General features: G+C 54.4%; 2 protein-coding genes across 3 annotated transcripts in view; one reads left to right on the top strand and one right to left on the bottom strand.

Annotated features, from left to right (window-relative positions):
• Positions 1-8,283, bottom strand: part of XPA (XPA, DNA damage recognition and repair factor) — a 44,417-nt gene extending 36,134 nt beyond the window's left edge. Inside the window, exon 1 of the mRNA XM_078600267.1 lies at positions 7,310-8,283. The gene's annotated coding sequence lies outside the window, so the exon portion shown is untranslated. The remainder of the gene's footprint in view (positions 1-7,309) is intronic.
• Positions 7,284-13,501, top strand: part of LOC144722106 (uncharacterized) — a 35,241-nt gene continuing 29,023 nt past the window's right edge. For both annotated transcript variants that reach the window (XM_078600260.1, XM_078600262.1), the window contains exons 1-2: positions 7,284-8,319; positions 11,837-11,939. The gene's annotated coding sequence lies outside the window, so the exon portion shown is untranslated. The remainder of the gene's footprint in view (positions 8,320-11,836; positions 11,940-13,501) is intronic.

The following is a 13,501-nucleotide window of genomic DNA, read 5'->3' as shown; positions in this document are numbered from 1 at the left end:
CATTAAACGTGCTACTATATTATTAAACGTGCTACCGATTAGATTAGTGGCTTGCAAGACATATCCAGAGCGATTGGCTGCTAGATGGTCGTTATGCCGTCATCGTTTCCGCAGTTCGCTCCACGAATTATCGCGCAACCGTCGGCAGCATTGGTGATGTGCGTCGTCACACGCATTACAGATCTTAGAAAAGTAATCGTTGAATAAAATCCCAATAAGTGAATCACGTCCGGCATGTGTAAACAAGAACAGAACAAATACTACACCCTTAATTGCCTACATTTACAAGCGGCACATCCAACTGTGAGTGGCCCTTGTGAGTTTATTCAGCTACCACACGACAATGACTACATTAACGCTCAAACTCCCCGCTGTATTTATTCAGGATGTGATTTATTTATTCATACAAGTTTAACCGAGTCTCGAAACTCGGGAAGATCTTGCACTGGGATGTTTGGCCTATGGCGTTTTAAGGAGGGTTTCTGTGCAAGAAGATGGTTTGCAAAGAGAATCCACACTGCCATCCAGGTGTGTAAGTTCTACAGACGTGAGTGATCCGCTAACCTCGCCCCCAAAGCGAGGAAACGCTGGCATGCAGGCACCACGCCTGCGTATACGTCCAGGGGTGAACAAACACCAGCCGTACAATCTCTCATTCAACCCACACACCCCATACGTTTTGCGCCTATCATTGTGCGCATCCACACGGCTTACTGACGACGTACAGATTTGAAACAACCCCCGCTCGAGAGGAGACGACGTCGACAGAAGAGGCACGTGCGTGTCTGTTCGAGGTGGCGCAACATTTTGCATGTTACGCCACCTCTGTCATGTGAACAACCTTTGACCATTTTATCAGTCATTTATCTATGTCAGGGACACCATTGGTGCCGTTAAAACTGTAGTTTTTTTTTCAATTGTACGGCAGTTATTCATGAGGGTAGTAAAATATGAACTGTTTTAACAACACCATCACTACAACGGCAAGGTTCTAACGAGAATGGCACGTTAAATTAGCTCACGGATTTAAAAACACACCCACCCAGATCAAAAGATTGAACACAACTATTTTAATACATTTTCCAACAATCTTTGATAGGTGTTGTCTGTATTTTGGAGTACGGGATCTGAACCTTGTGAACTTTGTGAACAAAACGAACAAACGGCGGTGATTGGGGTTGGTCTTTGGGCCTTGGCAATGAATGCTGTTTTTTTTTATTTCACACCGGGAAACGGAGACGAAGCCACGCGGGGCACGGGGATGTGGATCAGACCGTCCAGATTATTCCTGGTGAGGGCCGGGGCCCCGTCTCGGATGAGTTCACGATTGTGGGGAGATGATGAGATGTGTGTAACGTGTGACACGTGACAGTGAATGTTTGGTATCTGCGCACACTCTGGCTTGGAAAGTGAAGCTGTGTGTCCCCGATCAGCTGGCATCGAGGGCATGCGACCAATGTGTGGCTAGATTTACCAATCATAACTCAATCATTGATTGTAAATCAAATGTATTATCACACGTAAAATGACAATAGGGTTTTCCACTTTTTTCTGGCAACAAAACAGGTGTTAAGATGTAAAAACACCAAACTGAAACCTTTTACAAGGAATCGTGTCTGCATTAACCACAATGCTTGTAGTAAGAATGCAAAAAAAACACTGATAATATATGCATTGTCCTTGAAACTGATTGGTCCACACACGTAACATTGTTTCCCAAATCACAATAATTTAACGACGGTACAGTCGCAAATCAGCAAAAAAAAGTGAAACACGAGGAAAAAAACAACCTCCCACCGAGAGAAGTGGTGGCGTGGGTTCAGGGCTGGGACACCATGGGGGAGGAAGGGCGAGAGGGAGATACGGAACTCAACACCGACCACGTTGGCCTCCGGGTCCCAGGGTGGCACCGCCGAGTTGCAGCGCGTGCGGCTCACGGGGCCAGCGATCCCTGCTGAGAAGGATCTCCCCTGCTGAGAAGGATCTCCCCTGGTGAGAAGGATCTCCCTTGATGAGAAGGACCTCCCCTGATGAGTAGGATCTCCCCTGGTGAGAAGGATCTCCCCTGGTGAGAAGGATCTCCCCTGATGAGTAGGATCTCCCCTGGTGAGAAGGATCTCCCCTGGTGAGAAGTATCTCCCCTGATGAGTAGGATCTCCCCTGGTGAGAAGGATCTCTCCTGGTGAGAAGGATCTCCCCTGGTGAGAAGGATCTCCCCTGGTGAGAAGGATCTCCCTGCTGAGAAGGATCTCCCCTGGAGAGAAGGATCTCCCCTGATGAGTAGGATCTCCCCTGGTGAGAAGGATCTCCCTGCTGAGTAGGATCTCCCCTGCTGAGAAGGATCTCCCCTGATGAGTAGGATCTCCCCTGATGAGTAGGATCTCCCCTGGTGAGAAGGATCTCTCCTGATGAGAAGGATCTCCCCTGATGAGAAGGATCTCCCCTGATGAGAAGGATCTCCCCTGATGAGAAGGATCTCCCTGATGAGAAGGATCTCCCCTGGTGAGAAGGATCTCCCTGCTGAGAAGGATCTCCCTGATGAGTAGGATCTCCCCTGGTGAGAAGGATCTCTCCTGGTGAGAAGGATCTCTCCTGGTGAGAAGGATCTCCCCTGATGAGAAGGATCTCCCCTGATGAGAAGGATCTCTCCTGATGAGAAGGATCTCTCTGATGAGAAGGATCTCCCCTGATGAGAAGGATCTCCCTGATGAGAAGGATCTCCCCTGATGAGAAGGATCTCCCCTGATGAGAAGGATCTCCCCTGGTGAAAAGGATCTCCCCTGATGAGAAGGATCTCCCCTGATGAGTAGGATCTCCCCTGGTGAGAAGGATCTCCCCTGATGAGAAGGATCTCCCCTGATGAGAAGGATCTCCCCTGATGAGAAGGATCTCCCCTGCTGAGAAGGATCTCCCCTGGTGAGTAGGATCTCCCCTGATGAGAAGGATCTCTCTGATGAGAAGGATCTCCCTGATGAGTAGGATCTCCCCTGCTGAGAAGGATCTCCCTGATGAGAAGGATCTCCCTTGATGAGAAGGATCTCCCCTACTGAGAAGGATCTCCCCTGATGAGAAGGATCTCCCTGATGAGAAGGATCTCCCCTGATGAGAAGGATCTCCCCTGGTGAGAAGGATCTCCCCTGATGAGAAGGATCTCCCTGATGAGAAGGATCTCCCCTGGTGAGAAGGATCTCCCTGATGAGAAGGATCTCCCCTGGTGAGAAGGATCTCCCCTGGTGAGAAGGATCTCCCCTGATGAGAAGGATCTCCCCTGATGAGAAGGATCTCCTCTGATGAGAAGGATCTCCCCTGATGAGAAGGATCTCTCCTGATGAGAAGGATCTCCCTGATGAGAAGGATCTCCCCTGGTGAGAAGGATCTCCCTGATGAGAAGGATCTCCCCTGGTGAGAAGGATCTCCTCTGATGAGAAGGATCTCCCCTGGTGAGAAGGATCTCCCCTGGTGAGAAGGATCTCTCCTGCTGAGAAGGATCTCTCCTGGTGAGAAGGATCTCCCTGATGAGAAGGATCTCCCCTGGTGAGAAGGATCTCCCCTGCTGAGAAGGATCTCCCCTGGTGAGAAGGATCTCCTCTGATGAGAAGGATCTCCCCTGGTGAGAAAGATCTCCCTGATGAGAAGGATCTCCCCTGGTGAGAAGGATCTCCCTGATGAGAAGGATCTCCCCTGACGAGAAGGATCTCTCCTGCTGAGAAGGATCTCTCCTGATGAGAAGGATCTCTCCTGATGAGAAGGATCTCTCCTGGTGAGAAGGATCTCCCTGATGAGAAGGATCTCCCCTGGTGAGAAGGATCTCCTCTGATGAGAAGGATCTCCGCTGGTGAGAAGGATCTCCCTGATGAGAAGGATCTCCCCTGGTGAGAAGGATCTCCCTGATGAGAAGGATCTCCCCTGGTGAGAAGGATCTCCTCTGATGAGAAGGATCTCCCCTGGTGAGAAGGATCTCCCTGATGAGAAGGATCTCCCCTGGTGAGAAGGATCTCTCTGATGAGAAGGATCTCCACTGGTGAGAAGGATCTCCCTGATGAGAAGGACCTCCCCTGATGAGAAGGATCTCCCTGATGAGAAGGATCTCCCTGATGAGAAGGATCTCCCCTGATGAGAAGGATCTCCCTGATGAGAAGGATCTCCCTTGATGAGAAGGATCTCCCCTGGTGAGAAGGATCTCCCCTGATGAGAAGGATCTCCCTTGATGAGAAGGATCTCCCCTGGTGAGAAGGATCTCCCCTGATGAGAAGGATCTCCCCTGGTGAGAAGGATCTCCCTGATGAGAAGGATCTCCCCTGATGAGAAGGATCTCTCCTGATGAGAAGGATCTCCCCTGATGAGAAGGATCTCCCCTGATGAGAAGGATCTCCCTGATGAGAAGGATCTCCCCTGATGAGAAGGATCTCCCCTGATGAGAAGGATCTCCCCTGATGAGAAGGATCTCCCTTGATGAGAAGGATCTCCCCTGGTGAAAAGGATCTCCCCTGGTGAGAAGGATCTCCCTGATGAGAAGGATCTCCCCTGATGAGAAGGATCTCCCTGATGAGAAGGATCTCCCCTGATGAGAAGGATCTCCCTGATGAGAAGGATCTCCCCTGGTGAGAAGGATCTCCCCTGATGAGAAGGATCTCCCTTGATGAGAAGGATCTCCCCTGGTGAGAAGGATCTCCCCTGATGAGAAGGATCTCCCCTGGTGAGAAGGATCTCCCTGATGAGAAGGATCTCCCCTGATGAGAAGGATCTCTCCTGATGAGAAGGATCTCTCTGATGAGAAGGATCTCCCCTGATGAGAAGGATCTCTCTGATGAGAAGGATCTCCCTGATGAGAAGGATCTCCCCTGTTGAGTAGGATCTCCCCTGGTGAGAAGGATCTCCCCTGCAGGCGACGTGTAGCGGAGACGGCCCTCGTAGATGTTGTGCGAGACTCAAGGAAAGGGGGGGGGGGGGGGAGGTCAGATGAAGGCTCTGCAATTTTACTCTTGAAAAGTCCCCCAGCAATGGCCATGCTCAGCCGTAATACTTCAGGAGAATATTCAGAACCACGGTGTCTGGAGGATGCTGGCCCAGTTGGATGTCGGTGGAAGTCCACAGCCGTGGCCCGATGTTGAGAGTCCTTCCCCGTGCGCCCACAAATCAATAAAACTCAAACTTGACGAGTGAAAGATAATACAAAACTTACAGTAGGAAAAAAACGGGTACTGAAATGTAAACAATCAGGGGTGAACGTTATCTTGATAATTTCAAGAAAACAAGAAATGGGAAGGAAACGCCGGAGGCCGTGTGGTTCGTGGCAGCCGCAGGCTGGGCTGGTGGTGGAGCGGCCGTGTCCTGTGGGCCTCCTCGTGGCAACGTCGCCCGGCACGGGCAGCCTCGCGGCCACCCGCAGGCCCCACCCGGCACGGGCGGCACTTCCCCTGGCACCGAGCATGATGCCGATGGAGGCGTTGGAGACTGTGAATGTGGATCTGATTCCCGCTGCGCCAGAGAGCAGTGCCCATCACGCAGGCGGCACGACATATCAAGATGCCACTGGTGATGGGCCGAGATCAGCTTGCCACGTGTGGTAATCGAAGCGACTCTTGAATAGCGGATTGCCTTGGAGGGGCTGCTGCTGCGGCTGCTGCTGCGGCTGCTGCTGCGGCTGCTGCTGCGGCTGCTGCTGCGGCTGCTGCTGCGGCTGCTGCTGCGGCTGCTGCTGCGGCTGCTGCTGCGGCTGCTGCTGCGGCTGCTGCTGCGGCTGCTGCTGCGGCTGCTGCTGCGGCTGCTGCTGCGGCTGCTGCTGCGGCTGCTGCTGCGGCTGCTGCTGCGGCTGCTGCTGCGGCTGCTGCTGCGGCTGCTGCTGCGGCTGCTGCTGCGGCTGCTGCTGCGGCTGCTGCTGCGGCTGCTGCTGCGGCTGCTGCTGCGGCTGCTGCTGCGGCTGCTGCTGCGGCTGCTGCTGCGGCTGCTGCTGCGGCTGCGGCTGCGGCTGCGGCTGCGGCTGCTGCTGCGGCTGCTGCTGCGGTGCTGCCCGCTTGCCACGAGGACCCCCGTGTCGCCCAGCGGCGGTGTAGGGGCTGTGCGGGCTGGACGTGGGCCCCACGTCTCCGGTCGGCTGGCCGATTCTGAGACTCCACGTGAGTGTGTGTGTTTCACACTCCACGTGTTTCACACTGCACGTGTGTGTGTGTTTCACACTGCACGTGTTTCACACTCCACGTGTTTCACACTCCACGTGTGTGTGTGTTTCACACTCCACGTGTTTCACACTCAACGTGTGTGTGTGTATTTCACACTCCACGTGTTTCACACTGCACGTGTGTGTGTGTTTCACACTCCACGTGTTTCACACCCCACGTGTGTGTGCGTGTTTCACACTCCACGTGTGTGTGTGTGTGTATTCGATGTCCTTTCGATGACGATCGCCGTGGTTTACCTCCTGACGGGGTGGTGGGCTCCAAGAACGCTGCCATCGTCTAACCCAGAGGCTAAATACGGTGGAGACACGGTGAGGGGGCCAAGTGGAATTCAATCTCCTTTGAAAAAGCGACTTTGAGCGTGCACGGTGGGACAACGCAGAGTTTCATCTGCACGGAACACCTCCTGTCCTGGGTTCTGCGGAGCATCTACGTCGGATCGTGGGAAGCAGAATCAGCTTCTTCCACCTCCACACCTGAGAACGCAGCATATCCCACTCCGGGCCCTCTTGCCGACGCCTCGACAAGCAGCCACGGCCACTTGCGTCTCTCTGCTCCCATATCTCAAAATCGTTTCCAGACCGCTGCTATGTAACCACGTTTCTCATGTTATATTGCCACATGCTTTCACATGTTCAACATCGCCACAAAATGAATTCCCCCCTCCCCTCAAGTTTCCCTCTTGGGGAGGGCAAAGTTAACACTACCCCTCATTCACAGGATTCTTTAATTTATTTTAACACTGGCATTAAACATTTTCATACTCTTCTTTTATCTATTATCAATATCTATTCTTCCTTTTCAGGTGACATTTAAAAGTGGATTTTTTTACTAAAAAGAAACGAGTAAAAATAATTTTTCCGTTTGCTAAAGAAGGCAGCTGTGATATTGTTTTCAAGTCCTGAATTCCGCACAAAAGAGAATTCACGCGTGCATTCATGTGTGGAAGTCAGTTTGAACACGTGCTAAACTACATTAAATAACCCTACGTGATCTGGTAAAAACAAATATAATAACCCTGCATTGTCCGACTTTCGGGGCCACCATGTGTGTGTGTGCGTCCAATGTTCGCTCACGCGTGGCCAATGTCGAGGTCAGGGCGGGGAATTGAGGTTGTGCTTCTCTCTCGGCACCTGCGGCTTGGCGGTGCTCCGGCCGGGACGAAGAGTCGCGGTGGAGGAGGCCCGCACGGCTGACGAGACCACGTGGTGGTGGTGGTGGTGGTCACCGCGTGGCCTCCCCAGACGGTCGTTGTTGGTCTGGAGACGTTGGTCCGATGGACACAAAATGTAGAACTCGATTTAGTGTAGAACACGAGTCACTGGTGTACAGAGTGGAGTCTAAGTGTGATATAGAGTGGAGTCTAAGTGTGATATAGAGTGTTGTGTAGTGTAATGTAGAGTGGTGTGTAGTGTAATGTAGTGTGTAGTGTAATGTAGAGTGGTGTGTAGTGTAATGTAGAGTGGTGTGTAGTGTAATGTAGAGTAGTGTGTAGTGTAATGTAGAGTGGTGTGTAGTGTAATGTAGTGTGATGTAGAGTAGTGTGTAGTGTAATGTAGAGTGGTGTGTAGTGTCATGTAGAGTAGTGTAATGTAGAGTAGTGTATAGTGTAATGTAGAGTGGTGTGTAGTGTAATGTAGAGTAGTGTGTAGTGTAATGTAGTGTAATGTAGAGTGGTGTGTAGTGTAATGTAGTGTGATGTAGAGTAGTGTGTAGTGTAATGTAGAGTGGTGTGTAGTGTAATGTAGAGTAGTATGTAGTGTAACTAAATAAATAGTTAAAGGGACGCTACCATTATTTATTTATTTCTGCGTGGAGCAGCAGCGGCAGGAGGAGGAGGGAGCGGGAGGAGCCATTTTGTAGCTGAGGAGCGAAGAGCGAAGAGAGGCGGAGAGACGCGGAGCGAGAGGAGCGAGGCGAGGAGTGGGGAGGAGGAGGAGGAGGCGAGAGAGGAGGAGGAGGACAGCGAGAAGGCGAGAGGAGTCGAGGAGGAGGAGGAGAAGAGGAACGAGAGAGACGCGGAGAGGAGCGACGGAGCGAGGGGGAGCATCGGGCGCAGGGGCTGAGCCTGCGGACTCGCGGGGCCCGGGGCGACGCGGGGCGCAGCGGCGACGGCGGCGGCGGCGGCGACGCCTTTCCATGGGTGCGTAGGGCGCCGTGGGGGGCCGTGGGGCTGCGTAGGGGGCAGTGGATTTCGTGGGGGGCTGTGGGAGACGGTGGTTTGGGGTCGTGCCAGAGACGCGGCGACCCCCCCCGCCTCCTCCTCTTCGCCTCGGCGACCGCGAGACGAGTGGAGAGTTGGAGAGACGTGGACAGGAGGGTGGGGGGGGGTGAGAGACGTGGACGTGGTGCATGGTGCTAGTGACGTGCCGTGTGCTAGAGACGTGCCGTGTGCTAGTGACGTGACGTGTGCTAGTGACGTGACGTGTGCTAGTGCCGTGTGCTAGTGCCGTGTGCTAGAGACGTGACGTGTGCTAGAGACGTGACGTGTGCTAGAGACGTGCCGTGTGCTAGTGCCGTGTGGTGTGCTAGTGACGTGACGTGTGCTAGTGCCGTGTGCTAGTGCCGTGACGTGTGCTAGTGACGTGGCGTGTGCTAGTGCCGTGCCGTGTGCTAGAGACGTGACGTGTGCTAGTGACGTGCCGTGTGCTAGTGACGTGCCGTGTGCTAGAGACGTGACGTGTGCTAGTGACGTGGCGTGTGCTAGTGCCGTGCCGTGTGCTAGAGACGTGACGTGTGCTAGTGACGTGCCGTGTGCTAGTGACGTGCCGTGTGCTAGTGACGTGCCGTGTGCTAGTGACGTGACGTGTGCTAGTGACGTGACGTGTGCTAGTGACGTGCCGTGTGCTAGTGCCGTGCCGTGTGCTAGAGACGTGACGTGTGCTAGTGACGTGCCGTGTGCTAGTGACGTGCCGTGTGCTAGTGACGTGCCGTGTGCTAGTGACGTGACGTGTGCTAGTGACGTGACGTGTGCTAGTGACGTGACGTGTGCTAGTGACGTGCCGTGTGCTAGTGACGTGACGTGTGCTAGTGACGTGCCGTGTGCTAGTGACGTGGCGTGTGCTAGTGACGTGCCGTGTGCTAGTGACGTGACGTGTGCTAGTGACCTGACGTGTGCTAGTGACGTGCCGTGTGCTAGTGACGTGCCGTGTGCTAGTGACGTGCCGTGTGCTAGTGACGTGACGTGTGCTAGTGACGTGCCGTGTGCTAGTGACGTGTGCTAGTGACGTGCCGTGTGCTAGAGACGTGCCGTGTGCTAGTGACGTGCTGTGTGACGTGCCTTGTGCTAGTGACGTCACGTGTGCTAGTGACGTGCTGTGTGCTAGTGACGTGCCGTGTGCTAGTGACGTGCTGTGTGACGTGACGTGTGCTAGTGACGTGACGTGTGCTAGTGACGTGCTGTGTGACGTGACGTGTGCTAGTGACGTGACGTGTGCTAGTGACGTGCTGTGTGACGTGCCGTGTGCTAGTGACGTGCCGTGTTCTAGTGACGTGACGTGTGACGTGCCGTGTGCTAGTGACGTGCTAGTGACGTGCCGTGTGCTAGTGACGTGCCGTGTTCTAGTGACGTGACGTGTGACGTGCCGTGTGCTAGTGACGTGCTAGTGACGTGTGCTAGTGACGTGCCGTGTGCTAGTGACGTGATAGTGACGTGTTGTGTGCCAGTGACGTGCTGTGTGCTAGTGACGTCACGTGTGCTAGTGACGTCACGTGTGCTAGTGACGTGCCGTGTGCTAGTGACGTGCCGTGTGCTAGTGACGTGCTAGTGACGTGCCGTGTGCTAGAGACGTGACGTGTGCTAGTGACGTGCTAGTGACGTGTGCTAGAGACGTGCTGTGTGCTAGTGACGTGACGTGTGCTAGAGACGTGCTGTGTGCTAGTGACGTGTGCTAGTGACGTGACGTGTGCTAGTGACGTGCTAGTGACGTGTGCTAGAGACGTGCTGTGTGCTAGTGACGTGTGCTAGTGACGTGCCGTGTGCGAGTGACGTGCTAGTGACGTGCCGTGTGCTAGTGACGTGTGCTAGTGACGTGTGCTGTGTGCTAGTGACGTGACGTGTGCTAGAGACACGTGGTGCAGGCCGCGTCACGCACTGTGTACAGTGCATATTTGGCGCGCAGGCCTGCGGTGAATGTCAATTGCACTGTAGCAGCAGCAGCCGTAGTTGCAGCCGTAGCGGCAGCAGGCAGCAGCGGCGGCAGCAGCGGTAGTAGCAGTAGTGGCAGCAGCGGTAGTAGCAGTAGTGGCAGCAGCAGTAGTGGCAGCAGTAGTAGTAGCAGCAGCAGCAGTAGTAGCAGCAGCAGTAGTAGCAGCAGCAGTAGTAGCAGTAGTGGCAGCAGCAGTAGTAGCAGTGACAGCAGCGGTGTCGGCTTTGTTACTTCTGCTAAGCCACTGACGCAGCTCCCCGCATTCCTGCTCCACGAGTCTCTCACCCACACAGACAGGCACTCTCACACACACTCACCCACACAGACACTCACCCACACAGACACTCACCCCCACGGACAGGCACTCTCACACACACTCACCCCCACGTACACTCACCCACACAGACACTCACCCCCACGGACAGGCACTCTCACACACACTCACCCCCACGTACACTCACCCACACAGACACTCACCCACACAGACACTCACCCACACAGACACTCACCCACACAGACACTCACACGTACACTCACCCACACAGACACCCACACAGACACTCACCCACACAGACACTCACCCACACAGACAGACACTCTCACAGACACTCACCCACACAGACAGGCACTCTCTCACACACACACGGACAGACACTCTCACAGACACTCACCCCCACGTACACTCACACGTACACTCACCCCCACATATACCCCACACGGACAGGCACACACACACGGACAGACACTCACACAGACACTCACCCCCACGTACACTCACACGGACACTCACCCCCACATTCACCCCAACAGATACCCCACACGGACAGACACTCTCACACACACGTGTACACTTCCACAGACACTCTCACGGACACTCACAGACACCCTCACGCTCTCGCCGAAGCTCCCTCACTCGGATGGAAGTTTGTGTTGTTGTTTGTGTTGTTGTTTGTGGTGTTGTTTGTGTTGTTGTTGTTTGTGGTGTTGTTGTTTGTGGTGTTGTTGTTGTTCTCCGCGCGGTGGCCATTCGTGACGACCTCTGACTAACTGCGGCTGCAGGAGTCTGCGTGCAGCGCGTGGTGTGATCTAGAGAGGCGGAGTCGTCGTCGTGGAGAGCGAGTGGTGTGCTGCAACACAGTCTCCACTTACACTCGCACGTAACTGCGAAATATTTGGTCAGATATCGGCACAAAGTGGATTCGTGAATCCATCTGTGCGGACTTAAAACAAAATCTCATCTGCTCGGGTTTCCTGCGCGTCCTCTGGCTTCCTCTCGTGCCAAACACCCAGCTACGTTTGGCGCTGTGCCCTGCTGAAGCAGAATGGTGCCGAGACTCGCCCACAACAACAACAGCAACAACAACAACACGTGTTGTTGCACACACACACACACACGTGTGTGTGCAACAACACACGTGTGTGTGTTCAACAACAGCACGTGTATTGCACACACATGTGATGCCACGTGCTGCCTATGGGTTGTGATGCCGCTGTCTGCTGCTGCTGCTGCAGGGCATGGGAGCAGCTGCTACTGCCGCTGCAGACGCAGCGGGGCCACAAGGACGGGCATGCCGTGCCCTCTCCCTCGGCTGCGGGACGCCTCCTCACTCACCTGGTAGGTGGCGCCCCCTCGTGGCACTTGCCCCAGTGGTGGTGGTGGAGTCGCGACGTCACTCAGGGGGGGGCCCAATCGGTCAGGTGGGGCCCCTCCCGTCAGTCAGGTGGGGCCCCTCCAGTCAGTCAGATGGGGCCCATCAAATCGGTCACGTGGGGCCCCTCCAATCAGTCAGGTGGGACCCTACAGTCAGTCAGGTGGGGCCCATCCAATCGGTCAGGTGGGGCCCCTCCAATCAGTCAGGTGGGGCCCATCCAATCGGTCAGGTGGGGCCCCTCCAATCAGTCAGGTGGGGCCCCTCCAATCAGTCAGGTGGGGTCCCTCCAATCGGTCAGGTGGGGCCCCTCCAATCAGTCAGGTGGGGCCCCTCCAATCAGTCAGGTGGGGCCCCTCCAATCAGTCAGGTGGGGCCCCTCCAATCAGTCAGGTGGGGCCCCTCCAATCGGTCAGGTGGGGCCCCTCCAATCAGTCAGGTGGGGCCCATCCAATCAGTCAGGTGGGGCCCCTCCAATCAGTCAGGTGGGGCCCCTCCAATCAGTCAGGTGGGGCCCCTCCAATCAGTCAGGTGGGGCCCCTCCAATCGGTCAGGTGGGGCCCCTCCAATCGGTCAGGTGGGGCCCATCCAATCGGTCAGGTGGGGCCCCTCCAATCGGTCAGGTGGGGCCCCTCCAATCAGTCAGGTGGGGCCCCTCCAATCAGTCAGGTGGGGCCCCTCCAATCGGTCAGGTGGGGCCCCTCCAATCGGTCAGGTGGGGCCCCTCCAATCGGTCAGGTGGGGCCCCTCCAATCGGTCAGGTGGGGCCCATCCAATCAGTCAGGTTGGGCCCCTCCAATCAGTCAGGTGGGGCCCATCCAATCAGTCAGGTGGGGTCCCTCCAATCGGTTGTGGGTGGTTTGAGTTGTGGCATCAGACCTTGAGACCGGAGCGGCTGTGGTGGACCCACACACCATTCACTCCGTGGCTTTAGCTTCCTTCATCTCAAAATCTCAAAAGCAGATCCTCAGGGGGGAGCCCCGTGGGTATCAGACAAACTTAGGCCGGCTGTCCATGAAAGCAATAATTAGTTGTAATTGAGGCATTAATGTATTAATAGACACGGTAACAAGCGCTGAAACAACAAACATAAACCTTTGTTGATCCATTGCTGGGTGAAGTGTGCGTCAGTCATGGCGTGTGTGTTTGATCTCAAGTCTCACGTGTCAGGAAGGGGCAGTGAGGGGGCAGCAGGGCGTGCTTTCATCGGGTCCGATAGCACTTACCACTTGTCTGGGAATCGAACTGAAGGTCGCCAGGTTCGTAGAGCATTCGTTTAACCACTGCGCTTCGTAGGTTGGTACAACTACGATATCTTGTTTCCATTCGCCATTAATACATTCTACAATTATCTACTTATCTTATGTTATACTTGTATTTGTAAAGCGGGCAAACACACGTTGGAGACCGCTATGAAATCCATCCATGTGCGTGATGTTCCTTGTTGTTTACTTAACATTCTCTAAATATTACGGCTGTTTGTTTTGCAGATCATTATCAGTTTGTACATTTTTTGGAATGTAGTTAT

This window comes from Lampetra planeri, chromosome 13, assembly GCF_965212315.1.
Source record: "Lampetra planeri chromosome 13, kcLamPlan1.2.h2, whole genome shotgun sequence".
NCBI lineage: Eukaryota > Metazoa > Chordata > Hyperoartia > Petromyzontiformes > Petromyzontidae > Lampetra > Lampetra planeri.
The sequence above is the reverse complement of the archived record's forward strand: the minus strand, read 5'-3'. Positions and strand labels throughout refer to the sequence as shown.